This window comes from Onychomys torridus, chromosome 21, assembly GCF_903995425.1.
Source record: "Onychomys torridus chromosome 21, mOncTor1.1, whole genome shotgun sequence".
Lineage (NCBI taxonomy): Eukaryota > Metazoa > Chordata > Mammalia > Rodentia > Cricetidae > Onychomys > Onychomys torridus.
The window spans coordinates 23,743,393-23,758,136 of NC_050463.1; the positions used below are offsets into that span (position 1 = coordinate 23,743,393).

General features: G+C 44.3%; 1 protein-coding gene and 1 pseudogene across 1 annotated transcript in view; one reads left to right on the forward strand and one right to left on the reverse strand.

Annotated features, from left to right (window-relative positions):
- Arhgef33 (Rho guanine nucleotide exchange factor 33) overlaps positions 1-14,744 on the reverse strand; it is an 88,728-nt gene that overhangs the window by 53,711 nt on the left and 20,273 nt on the right. The gene's annotated exons all lie outside the window — the stretch shown is intronic.
- Positions 1-14,744, forward strand: part of LOC118571494 — a 29,228-nt pseudogene that overhangs the window by 1,603 nt on the left and 12,881 nt on the right.

Consider the following 14,744-nt stretch of genomic DNA (forward strand, 5'->3'; position numbering starts at 1 on the left):
AGGCAGATGGGTGACAAGTTCTATTCCATAGTTATTTCTGCTGACTGCCAACGGCTGACCATCTCTGTGTGTGTTTACTGGCGAGTTGGCTTTGTATCTCTATAAAGTATCTTTTCCTCTGAGGTGACAGTTACCTATTTCTCTGGTCATTTGTTTTTTTACATATAAACTGCTAAGAAATAATATATAGAAGAGACTATCACGTGCTAATTGTTACCATCTGTTTTTTAAATAATTTTTATTGTATTCCACCTGTTTTGCCTGTATGTATGCCTGGGTACCACATGTGTGCATGATCATGGAAGCAGAAAGGGGGTGTGGAATCCCCTGGAACTACAGACAGTTGTAAGCAGCCATATAGGTGCTTGGAATCAAACCAGGGCGCTCCAGATGTAAAGCTTGTACTTGCACAGATTAAGGGAGCCACCCTGTCCGTTATGGAACTGGAATTTCGATTTTTGTAACATATTGAGTTCCTATATGCAGTGGAATCTATTGTGATCTCTTTCTTCTATGTATGTGTATATGTATGTGTGTATCTATTATCTGTCTGCCTGCCTATCTATCGATCATCTATCTCTCTATCTATCTATTTATCTATCTATCTACCTATCTCTGCTTCCAAACAACAGGTTGTAGATAGTCTTTAGTATGTTAAAAATATTTGGTGAGAGGCCAGAGAAATGGCTCAGAGGTTAAAAGTACTTCCAGAAGACCTGAGTTCAGTTCCCAGCAACAACTTGGTGCCTCACACCTGATGTAATTCCAGTTCTAGGAAATTTGATGTCTTTGGCCTCTGCTGTCACCAGCACTCACCTGCACACACACACACACACACACACACACACACACACACACACACACACACCATATACCTATAACTACTATGAATAATTAAAAATAAAAAGTAAATCTTTAAAAAGTACTTGGTGAGATAAGCTAACTCTTATTCTTTTTTATATCTCACTTTTCCTGGTCTTTCTTTTATCATATGAACAAGTGAAGTCCAAAAACATTTCACTCAGTCAGGTGGCAGTGTCACATGCCTTTAATTCCAGCACTCAGGCAGCAGAGTTCGAGGCCAGCCTGGTCTACAGAGCAAGATCCAGGACAGGCACCAAAACTACACAGGGAAACCCTGTCTTGAAAAACAAAGACAAAAACCAAAACCAAAACCAAAACCAAAAACAAAACCCAAAAATTTACCCATGACAAAAATAAAAAAGAAGTTTGTATTGGGTTATATCAGATTTTTAAGTTAATTGGGAGAATTAGAATATTCTTTTACCAAATTTTATCCAAGCTGAATTTGGTAGCACATCTTTAGTCTCAGAATACCAGAGCCAGAGACAAGCAGATCTCTATGAGTTCAAGGCCAGCCTGGTCTACATAGCAAGATGCAGGCCAGCTAAGGCTACATAGTGAAACCCTGTCACAAACAAACAAAATCCTATCCAAGAGCATTGCAGTTCATTCCATTTGTGCAGATTATGTTTCAGGTTTTCCAATAATATTCCATAACTTTCTTGTTTGAAAGTCTGTACTTTTTCTTTTAAGGTTTTTGGTTTCTTAAGATGGGACTTCACAATGTAGCCCAGGATGGCCTGGAACTTAGTACACAGCCTATCCTGTCCTCAGACGACTCCTCCTGCCTCAGCCTCCAAGTGCTGAGATTATAGGTATGTATGAGCCACCACACCTGGCCAAGAGCGTGTAATTTGTGAAGGTTTCTTTATTTTAATTTTATGTAGATGTGTGTTTTTCTTGCATGTACACATGTATATTGCATTCATGCCTAGTGCTCAAAGACATCAGAAGAGGGTGTCAGATCGCCCGGAAAGAGAGTTACAGGTGGTTCTGAGCTGCCGTATGGGGGCTAGGAACTGAACCCAGGTCCCCTGGAAGAACAAGTGCTCTTAAGTTTACTGAGCCACCAGTCCACTCGCAAAGGTGCTGCACTTTTAAATGAAATCTATTAAGTACTTTCTACTCTTGCATTGCTGTCAATATTTTGAAAGGCATTTTCCCCATTTTTATATATAGCTGGTTGTATAGTCTCTATTTTCGTATGTATTTATTTTTACATTCACCTATCATACTAAATTCCTTTGTTGACTATGGAAATACAAAACATTTACTTATTGCCCACTGATGCTGGCACATGCCTTTAACCCCAGCACTCGGGGGGCAGAGGCAGGTGGATCTCTGTGAGTTCGAGGCCAGCCTGGGCTACAGAGTGAGATCCAGCACAACCAAGGACACAGAAAGAAACCCTGTCATGAAAATCAAAGAAGAAAGAGGAGGAGGAGGAAGAGGAGGAGGAGGAGGGGGAGGAGGAGGAGGGGGGAGGGGGGAGGAGGAGGAGGGGGGAGGGGGGAGGAGGAGGGGGGAAGGAAGGAAAGAAGGAAGGAAGGAAGGAAGGAGGGAGGAGGAGGAAGAAGAGGAAGAAGGAGAAGAGGAAGAAGAGATGTAACATTGTTGCCTTTCCCATTATTCTTACAGTAGTTACCTGGTTATCACTGCCATCATGGATGGGAAATAAATGTATCCCGATCTCTAACTTATGATTCCCCTGCCTCAACCCAGCTTTCTAGGATTACAGGCATGCACCATCACACCCCAGCTCTCCAGGAGGGAGTTTCTACACTGAAGCATATGCTCCTACTAATGAAGAATATAGATTGAAAAGCACATTTTGAATAACAGCAAGACTACTTGGGAAAGTGGCATGACTTTTCTTGTGGGGATTATTTAGCTCCCCTTGAGATCTTTCTTGTAGTAAACTGCCTATTCTGTACTGAGAATCCCTTACTCTCTGAACCCAGGAATTAATTAGTTTTTTGTTTTGTTTTGTTTTTTGAGACACGGTTTTTCCATGTAGTTTTGGTGCCTGTCCTGGATCTTGCTCTGTAGACCAGGCTGACCTCGAACACACAGAGATCCACCTGTCTCTGCCTCCCAAGTGCTGGGATTAAAGGCGTGCGCCACTGCCACCTGGCTAATTAGTTAATTAATGTGATGTTAGGGATTGAATTCAATGTGGGTTCAGGCTAGGACAAGTGCTCTACCACTGAGCTATGTCCCCAGTCCCCTGGAATTCTTTACTCTGTCTTTGATAGCCTTTGAATCACTGTCTACTATTAAATAAATAAATGCCCCTCGCCAGTCTGCATGGCTCGCACATCCCTTTAGCTTCTTTTCCTTGCGTCTCCACAGTTGCAGTGCTAACCTTGAAAACACACATCTAGGTCTTGGACAGCCTGTGAAGAAATTCTGCTAAGGTTTTAGGAAGCATCTGTTGATCCCTAGGAAGCATCTGTTGATCCCTAGGAAACATCTGTTGATCCCTTGGCCATGCTGATCTCCATAGAAAGCAATGGCTTCCACCTTGCACTCTGAAATCTCCAGTACTGATCTATGTCCTTCTCTCTCTCTCTCTCTCTCTCTCTATCTCTCTCTCTCTCTCTCTCTCTCTCTGTGTGTGTGTGTGTGTGTGTGTGTGTGTGTGTGTGTGTGTGTGATGTACATGTCGGTGTATGGATGCCCGTGTCTATGTGTGTGTGTGTAAGTGCCAAGACAGAGGCAGGAGGAAAGCATTAGGTGTCTTCCTCTATCACTGTCCTTGAACCTGGAGCTCCTGTTTTTAACTCTAGGCTGACAGCCAGGAAGCCTCAGAGATCTGTCTCCACCCCATACAACACTGGGTTACAGGCTTGGGAGATTACACCCAGCTCTTTACAAGAAGGCTAGTATCAGAACTCGGGTCCTTATGGTTGGGCAACAAGCATTCTTAACAACTGACTCCTCTCTCTAGGATGACCTCAAACTCATATGTAGCTAGAGGTGGCCTTGAACTTCTGATCCTCCAGCCTCTAGCTCTCAAGTGCTGGGATTATAGGCATGAGCCACCACGTGCAGTTTATGTAGTGCTGAGCACTAAAGTCAGCTTCTTTCTGCAAGCAAGCCACTGTACCAGCTGAGCTGCAGGCCCAGATTCACCAGGTTTTCTTGAGTACCTTGCGAGGCTGAGCGGAAGCTGTAGGGCTCTGCCTCCCCACCCCCACCTCTGTCTTTGTTCAATTCAGATATGGTAATTTGGGGGAAAGCATTTTCTTTTTAAATCTGTTTCTGCTGTTCAAAAGCAAAGGTTCAAGCTGGGCAATGGTGCCACACACCTTTATTCTCAGCACTCGGGAGGCAGAGGCAGGTGGATCTCTGAGTTCGAGGCCAACCTGGTCTGCAAAGTGAGTTCCATGCTACACAGAGAAACCCTGTATGGAAGAAAAAAAACAACAAACAAACAAACAAACCAAAGGTTCTAAAATTGTACATATAGAGAAACAGAAACACGGAAGCGTGCATCTACAAAGGGACAGCCATGCTGTTATGAAATTAACTGAAAGGTGCATAGTAAAATTGACAGGGAGCAGAGGAAAACTGAGTCTCTCCTGGGCCTCCCCCAGAGTGACCCAGAATACACCCCCTCCTCCCCCACAAACATGTAAGTTTTTAGAAACCCAGGCCTGCCTATTACTTTCCAATTACTGCTGGGACCAAAATGGAAATTTTGGCACTTCAGGGAATTGAAATTAATTGAAAGCAGGCTTCAGTTAATTTCCATTTCAGTGTCCTTTATTGAATGGGTCTTTAGTGCATATTTCTAATTTAATAGAGTGAGAAGTTTTGCGTTGGGGGAAGGGTGCCAAGGAAATATTTCCCCTGAAACCAAAGTAATTCATCAGGACAAAGCCTGCAAACATGATCCAGAAGGGAAGTCTCTGGAACTTTTGTGATGTGCAACAACTGCCTAAAAATTGTGGAATCCGCTTGTGACTGTGTGTGTGTGTGTGTGTGTGTGTGTGTGTGTGTGTGTGTTTTTCCTGTATCATCTAAAAGCAACATCGCTTGATGATAATGACTGGCTTGTATGTGCCTCATAGTTTTCAAAGCAGAGTCAGGGACAGTGCACTTGACCACCAGCGGGCAGAGTGTACGCCCACTCACTTTACACAGACTGAGGTGCAACCTCGGAGCACTGAATGCGTGCCCTGACCACACAGGAAGTAGCGCCAAGCACGAGAGTTGGTTTTCTAGTCTTCTATGTGTTTAAGTGCCTCATGTCACAACACTTTGAATACAGGAATACAGGAGACCACCCAGATTGCCATTAAAAATATATATAACCCTAGCACTGCAAAACAAAGAAGAAGAAGAAGGAGAAGGAGAAGAAGAAGGAGGAGGAGGAGGAGGAGAAGGAGAAGGAGAAGAAGAAGAAGAAGAAGAAGAAGAAGAAGAAGAAGAAGAAGAAGAAGAAGAAGAAGTATTGATTCCTTTGTGAACCCTGTAGCTACTTGATTTGGTTGTCGTTGGGTTTTGATCTTGATATGTAGCTCTGGCTGGCCTGGAATTGAACATGCAGCCCATGTGTTCATCAAACTCAGAGCAATCCTCCTAAATACTTCTCAGCTCTTTGAATAACCAGATTGAATAGGATGATTTAAAAAAAAAAAAAAAAAGTCTGACAAGGGTGATGAGTGAAAGATATTGAGGAATAAAGAAGGAATAGGGAAGAGGACTTTGGGGGCACTGGGGTCAGCTGGTAATGGTGCTTGCTACCAAGTCTGACAACGAGCTTGATTTACAAAACCCACAAGGTGAAAGTAGAGAACGAAGTCTAGCGATTTGTCCTCTGACTTTCGCATACTGTACCATGGTGCACGCACCCCCACACACTAAAGTGGATCGTGACCACCAGCTCAAAGAATAGAGAACACAGCCGGGCGGTGGTGGCGCACGCCTTTAATCCCAGTTACTCTGGAGGCAGAGCCAGGTGGAGCTCCGTGAGTTCAAGGCCAGCCTAGTCTACAGAGCTAGTTGCAGGACAGCCAGGGCTGCACAGAGAAACCCTGACTCAAAAAACAAAGCAAACAAACAAAGAGAGAATATGGAATAGTGCTGGCAAAATATAATTTTATCAATGATGTCTTTGTTTGTATATTCTCAGACAGAGCCTCATTAAGTAGCCCAGACTAGCCCCAAACTTGGCCTCTGCCTGCCAAGAGTTGGGATCATGAGAGTACACCCCACACCTGACACTATCAACACATTTTGAGAAGTTGGCTGAGATGGCCTATTTATTGTCTAAGCATTTGTGAATCGGTTCTTTCAAAAGCCGAAGAAAAGTTAAGCAGAACAACTATCTGTGGGAGGGGGGTTAAAAAAGAGGATCGAGCCACATTTAGGATCGCACGCCTGTAATCTCAACTCTCTGGAGGCTGGGACACAGGGTTTTGGAGTTCAAGGTCAGCCCAGGAAACATTGCAAGAGAAAAGGAGAGGACAAGGGACGGGAGGGGAGGGGCAGTCAGTTGTCTATCCTCTCAGATAAAATATGAGTCCAAATAATATCACCAGAAGATGATATTTTAGAAATAATGAGTGTTATTTAATTTACTGCAAATAAGATGTGTGTGTGTATGTATATGTGTATATATATGTCACTAAAGCACATTTAGGGATCTGGTATTGAATCAACTCTAAAATATATGAATTCTCACATACTCTAAATAAAATACCATAAAACTTGGGAGGCAGAGGCAGATGGATCTCTGTGAGTTCGAGGCCAGCCTGGTCTACAGAGTAAGTTCCAGGACAGCCAGGGCTACACAGAGAAACTCTGTCTCGAAAAAACAAAAAACAAACAAACAAACAAAACAAAACAAAAAAAAACATAAACAATACTCTAATATATCTATAAATCTGCTCACATAATTCAGCAGTCAACATAATAAAAGGAAACAAAAGGTATAGCGTGACACCTAGGCGTCATATAATAAGAAGAGAAGACACAATATGTAGGCACACAGTGTTTAAAACACTGGTATTGTCAGGGCTGGAAAGATGGGTCCATGCTGCCTGCTTTCAGAGGACCCAGGTTCAATTCCCAGCATCCACATGGTGCCTGACAACCATCTGTAACTCCAGTCCCAGGGGATATGACACCCTTTACTGGCTTCTGTGAGCATCAGGCACAAACATGCTACATAGACATATATGCAGGCAAAAAACTCAAACACATGAAAAATTTTAAATTAAATTAAAGAATTTAAATGAGGATATTTCAAAGATAATATAGCCTTTTGGGGTTTTTGTTTTGTTTTTGTTTTGGGTTTTTGAGACCGGGTTTCTCTGTGTGGCCCTGGCTTTCCTAGAACTCACTCTGTAGACCAGGCTGGCCTTGAACTCAGAGATCCACCTGCCTCTGCCTCCCTAGTGCTGGGATTAAAGGCCTGTGCTACCACCGCCTGGCATAGCAATGTAGCTTTTTTATGCCTACTTCCAAAAATGTATCATCATCCAATATATAGAGATTTTAAGCTGCAAATGAAATCAATTAAAGAAATACAAGCTAAGTGTGGTAGGCCATGCTTACAATCGCAGCCTCTGGGAGGTGGAGGTAGGAGAATCAGGAGTTCAAAACCAGCTTTGGATACATAGTGAGCTCCAGGCCAGCCTGGGCCACAGTGTGAGACTAAGTTATTAATTAAAATAGGGCTCTGCCACCACGAAGGTCAAACAATAGCATCCTCATCTTAAAAATGTCTGTGTCTTCAAGTCAGCTTCTGATATGTTTCCTTAACTATGGGTTCTGTTAAGAAAAAAAGAGAAAGGTAGTCCTGCCTTTGAGTCAGGAGAGTGAATGCTGGCTGCCTTGCCAGGCTGTCAGAAACTGAAGAACAGGGATGAGTATTCATCCTTCATCCCCAACTCCAACACCACACTCCCAACAAAGGTCCTCGGGTGTTCTTGAAAAAGATCTGAGAAAGTGCTTTGAATCCTTACCCAGCGGACTATGAGAAACATGGTATTTACCACAAACTCGACTCAAATTGATAATTAGAAGTTGAGTCCCTTTAGCATGCCGGGCGGTGGTGGTGCACACCTTTAATCCCAGCACTCAGGAGGCAGAGCTAGGCGGATCTCCGTGAGTTCGAGGCCAGCCTGGTCTACAGATTGAGTTCCAGGACAGGCTCCAAAGATACACAGAGACACCCTGTCTGAGAAAAATTTTAAAAAGAGTCCCTCAGCAGTCAAGTGCAGATCCTGGGTTCATTTCCCAATAGCAGGAAAAGGGGAAAGAAATTAGCAGGTAAATTGATGATAAAAACAAAACTATTTTATTCCATCCAGCAGAGCAAAGTTCCCCCAACAGAAAGCCTGTGCCCAGCAGCAGCCTTGAAAAACCAAGAGCTGGCAGGACTCCTAAGCAATACTCGTGTTCCAAACTGTCTTTGACACTCTGCCATTGCCCAAAGCCCCGGTGTGTCCAAGGAGAGTAGGAAATAAGACAAAGTGCAGAGCAGACAACTCCTTCGCCCTGAAGCACAGAGAACGCTCTTTACATCAGGAGGTAGAAGATCACTGATCCTCCAGTCCTACTCCATTGATACTTTTTTTTTTTTGGGGGGGGGGTGCATTTCGAGACAGGGTTTCTCTGTGTAGTTTTGGTGCCTGTCCTGGATCTCACTCAGTAGCCCAGGCTGACCTCGAACTCACAGAGATCCACCTGGCTCTTCCTCCCGAGTGCTGGGAGTAAAGGCGTGCGCCACCACCGCCCAGCTGATACATTATTATTTTGTTTAGTTGAGATTGAGTAATTTGTTTGAGTTGATGTGTGTCAAAATCGGGTAGGAAGAAAAGCATGGTGGCCTGCTCTCTCACGCAGCCAGTGCCTACCTTGAAGCTACTGAGTTTAAGTACCTGTTTAAGCCTCATGTGAGATACCGTCACTTATCAAAATTCAGGACATTCGACATCCAAGGCCCCCTCTGCTTCTTGTTTTTTATGGCTAGACTTGAATGTGTCAAAATGGCTTTGGTTGGTTGGTTGGTTGGTTGTGGTTTGGTTTTTTTTTTTTTTTCTTTCAAGACAAGTTTCTCTGTATAGCCCTGGCTACACCCCTGTCACCTCCACCCCATCCCACCCCTGAGTGCTGGAATTAAAGGCCTATGCTACCTGCCATCTTCAAAGTGGCTTTTGGGAGCCTGAATGTTTCCCAGGGAAGGTGTTGTCTGTCTCTTCCCTCCCTGGCTTGACTTTCTTCAGTCTCTGTCTTTCAAACATGCTGTCCAGGTCGATTCGTCAAAGATGGGTAAGCATGAACTTAAACAGAAAACAAAAATGACTTCACTGCACCTTGGCAAGGCCACCTGGAGGGGAAGAGGGATGGCTGAGGTCCCCTGGAGATATGCAAGAGGGTGAGTCCTGGCCTCCAGCAAAGTTCCCTCCATCGGGTGGGAATCGACTGTGAGAGATGTAGTGGTCCTGGGGAAATACTCTGTCTGCTGGAGCGGATCTGCTGCAGGCCTCACAGGTCCCAAATGAGGTGGCCGAGTCAGTGCACCTCGTAAAATAGATCGTCAGGCACCAGGGCCTATTTTAGGTGAGAGGGAAAACCAGGTTACTGCTGCCTCTCCCGGGAGAACGTTTGCCATCATTCAGATAAAATGACATCCAATTTGGATCTGCCTTTGGCACTTTAAGACGGCTAGGAAGAACAGAGTAAAATCCAGTCTTCGGCATGATTGTAATTTCCCACCACTGCCCAGTGAGCAGGTTCCAGAAGCTGGAAGTCACAAAGTTTTGAAGATCTCTGACTTTGGAAACATGGGCCGGCCACACACACACACACACACACACACACACACACACACTCAGCCAGTGTGCCCTGATATTCTCTAGTCACTAATACTACAACTTCCTCCTTCAAAATCATCTCCGAGCCATGTGCAGGCCAACCTGAGGATCTCAGTCCTTACGGGTCCCTCCCTAAGACCTCCAGCCCCTGCCAACCCAAGTCCTCTTCACCTTCAAAGGACAGTTAGGCCTCATGGTCTCCAGCAAGTGTACCTTGCCGATCTCTGTTTTTTGAAACAGGGTCTCCAGTAGCCCAAGATCTCTGTGCAGTTGCAGATGACCTTGAACTCCGGATCCTCCTGCCTCGGATTCCTAAATGCTGGGATTACAAGGCACGCACTACCATCTCTTTGTAGGCAGTGCTGGGCATCAGACCCAGGGTTTAATGCAGCTAACTCTACCCTAACCCTGTCTTGGCAGTTTTTAACTGTTTTCTCTCCTCACTAAGTCAAGGACTGTCTTCTAACTCATAATTAGAATCCAGCAGTATAAACTTAAATATGAAAAAGTCCTACTTATTATCTTAGAGCCATGGTTCTCAATCTGTGGGTTCAGACCTCTTTGGGAATCAAATGGCTTTCACAGGGGTCACCTGAGACCATCAGAAAACAGAGATTGGCTGGTGGCGCACACCTTTAATCCCAGCACTGGGGAGGCAGAGGCAGGTGGATCTCTGTGAGTTTCAGGCCAGCCTGGTCTACAAAAAAGAGTTCCAGAACAGCCAGGACTGTTACACAGAGAAACCCTGTCTCAAAAAACAAAAACAAACAAAAACAAAAAAAAAGAAAGAAAACATATATTTGCATTATGATTCATAATGGTAGCAAAATTATAGTTATGAAGAAGCAACAAGAATAATTTTATGGTTGGGGTCAGCTCAACATGAGGGACTATATTAACGGTTCACAGCATTAGGAAGGTTAAGAACCACTATCTTGGACAGCCTAAGCTAACATAGTCTAACCTCCAACTTGTTATATAACCAAGAATGCCCTTAACTTCCAGTTTTCCTGCCTCCACCTCCTGGGTGCTGGGATTACAGGTGTGCACTACCACACGCAGATTACAAACTTCTCTTCATCAATGACCAGTGTGTACACTCTTCATTAGTTATTTATATTATCAGCTTATTTCACGTATGACTTCTCCAGACTAAGGCACACTGGATCCACCCTTTTCCTTTATGGAGAACAGGTCTTACACTGTAGTCCAGAGTGGTCTTGATCTGTCAGGAATATTGCCTGAGCCTCCTGAGTACTGAGAATATAGGCATGCACTCTTATAGTTGGTTGGTTTGGGAACAAAGAGAGAAGGATACAGACCTTCTTCTATCAAGAGTCCAGAACCAGGACAAAGACTCCTACAGATTATCTTCTGACCTCCACGTGTGTGCCTTGTGCACTCCTTGCCCACACAAGTAAGTAATAAATGTATTGAAGAAACCTGAAAGCAGTCCAGAACTAAACTAAACCAGGTGTGATAGAGCGCACCTGTAAGCCCAACATTGAAAGGCTGAGGCTCAGTGAAAGTTCAAAGCTACCCTAGGTTGTGTAGTGAGACTTTTTCTCAAATAAAGCCATAATGCATTATGTCTACCTGTTCAAATTCCTAAACCTCTTGTTTTGATTTCCTTATTTGGAACACAAATAAATTAATAAAACAATAGGATAGCTGGGCACGATGGCACACACCTGTTGGATTACCAAAGTCCAGGAATTCAAGGCCAGCCTGAGCAACATAGTGAGACCCTAACTCTAAAAATAAAGTGCTCCATCCTGTTCCTTCACACTGAATTACATATTTCTTGCCTCTCAGAGTTGGGTAGAAATCCTATTCTTCATAACTGTTCAGAATGTTGAAAAATGCAGAACACCCTCACTTGGAATGTGTCCTTAGGGCTGCCCAAACACGCCTCAGGGAAATCACTCCCTTCAGAGACTGTACTCATTCATCCTGTTCTTAACCTCCCTGGAAGAGGTCCCTTTGTCTGAAAGCACGCAATCTAATAGGGCTACCCATGTCACTTCCTGCATTTCATGCTGTGTATGCTTTGCTTTTGAGAAGTCTTCCATGCTTTGGGATGACTCCATCTCCTAGCTTTTCCATCAGGCTCCTTCCATACAACCAGGCAAAAATGTTCCCCAAAGGAACAGAAGTGGGCATCATACCTATAATCCCAACACTTCAAGAGGCAGAGATTGCTGCAAGTTTGAGGCCAGCCTGCTCTACACAGTAAGTTCCTGGTGAGCCAGGGCTACACAGGGAAACCTTGTCTCACAAAATAGAGGGACAGAAGGTTGTATGGATGCCCCACTCCCGATGTCAGGGACGGGAAGGGCACTAGATTGAAGTGGAACCCTGACTCCTGACTCCCTGAGGCACAGTGAGAGAGGCCAAATGCCTTCTCTGGTCTTCCACCTCCACATCTGTGGCATGAGGAGATGCTCACAGCCTCTGTGACTCTAAAACCCTGGGGTGAGCCTCATTGAGCAGGACATCTCCAACCAGTCCTCAGTGGCATGGCACTCTGTGATGCGCCACCAGTGACATCCAGCCCATACCTCCCATGGCTCTTCTTTCCTGTCGACACTGTACCGAGCTGGTGATGCCAAGCAGGTCACAGTTCCTCTTTTCTTACTCTTCTTTTGTTTTGCTTTTAGTTGGTGCTGTTTCTGCTTTGTTTCGTTTTTAGCATTCAGATAAAAGTAGAAGGAGAAACTGTTTTCTTCTTTCCCCCATCCCTCTGGTATAGCCTAGGGATATCTAGACTTCTTTGCAATGAATGTTTTTACTCTTCTGTGGTCACCTCTTGGCATTAGACTGATCATCTTTAGCCTCTTCATCTTTGGACTTTCCAGCTCTGACACCAACACTGCCACCGAACCCAGGCTCAGTGCCTTGAAATGATCTCCCTCTCACCTTACGATCCACCAGTTATGATATCTTTGTAAGTCTTCCTTTGTGACTTTAAAAAAAGTTTTTTCTCCATTCCCATTTGTTGTTCCCTCTTGGGTTCAGCCCTGACTGCTCTGACCCCAAGTATCTGTTGGAGCATCCTAATGGATCTGTCCAGCATCTACTGGAGCATCCTAATGGATCTGTCACTCTCTTTACTGCTACTAGCATTGTGTAAATATCTTTTGACCATCCCTTACTCCTGCTTAAAAATTCCACTATGTCTTCACTTATAAAACACAAACTTCAAGTTCCCACACAATGCCCTTTAGTGGTTTAAATGAGAATGGCCCCTCTAGGCTCATGTGTCTGAATGCTTGGTCCCCCATTGTTGGAACTGTTTGGGAAGGTTTAGGAGGTGTGGCCTTGTTGGAGGGAGTTGGCTCTCCCTCAGCCTCATGGCTGCTATCTCAACATGTAAGCTCTCAGTTACTACCTAATCACCACACCTGCTTGCCGGCTGCCATGTTCCCTGCCATGATGGTCATGGTGTCAACTGCCCTCCGGAACCATGAGCCTCAAATTAGGCACTTTCTCTCATAAGTTGCCTCAGTCATGATGTCTCTTCACAGCAATAGAACAGTAGCTGAGACAGCCCCTAATCTCCAATCTCAGCTCTAGTGTGGACAAAACCCTGGCCACCTCAGTCTAGTCAGAGGCCTCCTCAGTCTGTTTTCTACCAGCATTCTGATTTTCTCTCTTCCTTTTCCTATTACCTGGTCTCTCCCCCTCACCTATCTCCAGTTCTCATTTCTGTACTCTCTCTCCAAAGTCACATTCATAACTCTAGAACTTTCTCCTTCAATCCAATAGGATCTGATCCTTCCTTTTTTGAAGCAGTGTGGGACTCAATTGTAATCAAGAGCATGATTTTCTGCCCTTTACTGATGGAATGATTTCATTTTCTTTCTTTTTTTTTTTTTTTAACCCAGGGCCTTGCACTTGCTAGGCGAGCACTCTCTACCACTGAGCTAAATCCCCAACCCACGATTTTATTTTCTAAGTTGATCATAATCTTCTTGGATAGAGAGGCTGTTTTCCCTCCCCCTACTTGCCACAGCCCCCATTCTATGCTCTTACACAGCTAGAAGCTCAGTAAAAATCTATTGACAATGAATCTGCCCAAACACTATCAACAGTATTTATCAGTCAATCTCTTCGATTTAATTCATTGCTAACAATTAATCCAGTGACCCTTTCTCTAAAAATCTGGTAATCAACAATCATGGGTGTAGAAACTAAAGGAAAAACAATTGGCCAGCTTAGATCAGTAGAACAAAGGCTGTAATATTCTGTCTGGCCTCAAAGACCATCTCCAGAGTTATGGAGTCATAAAACAGGGTGATGGTGACGTGCAAAGGCCTCGCTCTTAGGTACATACAGAAACGTCCAGTATTTCAAGTCAATCAATCTTTTCCTTCCTTCAGCCTCTTTGGAATGCACTCTAGAAATCTCACTGTGTTTGCTCGTTTCTTTCCTCTTAACAGCTGGATAACTTATTTTTGACCCCCTAGTATCTATTGGCCATCTGCTTGGGGGATCCATGCTTCTGGCCCTTTCCTGGTCTCCAAAATAAAGTCTATTCTAAGCAGTGAATAAGCCAAAAGTCTCATAGGAAACTAAACACACAAAAATCAAATCACTCCATCTATTTGAAAGCTAGCTCTTTATCCCCCAATCCATTCTGCATATAGTTTGCCTTCCCCTGCCCTGCTATGTAGAGATGGAATTATTTGTTAACTTGGATGTGATAGTCACATGAAAAAAGATTCCTACTTGCTAAAATCTTGTGAATTTAGTTACAATTTTTAATGCTATTTTTGAGGCACGATCTCCTGTGGATCAAGCTGGCCTTGAACTCTCTGGGTAGCCCAGGATGCCCTTGACGCCTGCCCTTCCTTTTCACACCACCCGGTCCTGGGATTGCAGGTATGGCCCACCACACCTGCCTCTTGGAAACCTATGAAGTGTGTGGCAATTCCTATTCATAAACACACTCTTAGCAATGGGTAGATCTCCAAGATCTGCCCTGTGGAGAACAGCGGACAGCGTGGCCCTCTGCAAACTTTCTCCATGCCCCTAAATTAAAAAAAA